This window comes from Corvus brachyrhynchos, unplaced genomic scaffold (genome assembly GCF_000691975.1).
Source record: "Corvus brachyrhynchos isolate BGI_N302 unplaced genomic scaffold, ASM69197v1 scaffold79, whole genome shotgun sequence".
Taxonomy (NCBI): domain Eukaryota; kingdom Metazoa; phylum Chordata; class Aves; order Passeriformes; family Corvidae; genus Corvus; species Corvus brachyrhynchos.
In genome coordinates, this window is record NW_008240023.1 from 186,914 (window position 1) to 187,897 (window position 984).

General features: G+C 61.1%; 1 protein-coding gene across 1 annotated transcript in view; it reads right to left on the minus strand.

The window, feature by feature from the left end:
* COL18A1 (collagen type XVIII alpha 1 chain) overlaps positions 1 to 984 on the minus strand; it is a 25,589-nt gene that overhangs the window by 4,468 nt on the left and 20,137 nt on the right. The window lies entirely within an intron of this gene.

Sequence of the window (984 nt, forward strand, 5' to 3'; positions counted from 1 at the left end):
AGCCCCAGCTCCGCCTCTGGTCCCTGTGGTGGGTCCTCAACTCGGCCGGGTACTACTTGATGCTGTACTATGCACACATCCTCTGGAACGAGATCTCTCCCACCGTGGACAACCGCCGGGTGTACAACGGAGGTGTGGATGCTGCCTCCACGCTGCTGGGTAACTCGCCTGGGATGGGGACACTGGGGGTGTGGGGGGACACTCACATCCTGCTGCACCCCCTGGGAAGGGCTGGGGGCAGCAGGAACGTGGCAGGATGCTCCATCCCCCTGCAGCCCTTGGGAATGGTGGTCCTTACGGAATTTTTGGTGGTTTGGCATTGGGGACAATGTGATGATCACTGGGCTGGGTGCCAGCCCAGGTAGGGCAGGGGATCCTCAAGGAGCTCACAGCATCCTTCATCCCTCCCCAGGAGCTGTCACCTCCTTCGCTGCTGGCTACGTGAAGATCCGCTGGACGCTGTGGTCGGAGCTGGTGATCGGAGTGGTGACGGCATTCCAGGCGGGATTGCTCCTGCTCATGAACTCCACCACCAACATCTGGCTGTGCTACGCTGCCTACATCCTGTTCCGTGGCGCCCACCAGTTCCTGGTGCCCATTGCCATGTGCGTGGTGCTCCTGGGGACCCGCTCCCACCCTGGTGGCCAGGTTGATGCCAGGGGTTCACCAGTGCTCCTGTTTTTCCCAGTTTCCAGATTGCTACCTCCCTCTCCAAAGAGCTCTGCGCTCTGGTCTTCGGGGTCAACACCTTCTTTGCCACCGTGCTGAAGACCATCATCACCATCATCGTGGCCGACAAGAGGGGCCTGGGCTTATCCGTGCATCCCCAGGTAGGGGTGGGGGGCACCTGGGATGGAGGTGGTCCCTGAATGGTGCGGGATGAAGGGAGGGGGCTCCAAGTGCTGTTCTCCCCTCTCCTCTCGTGCAGTTCTATGTCTATTTTGGCTTCTTCACGCTGCTGGCTGTGGCCTACCTGCTGGCGGC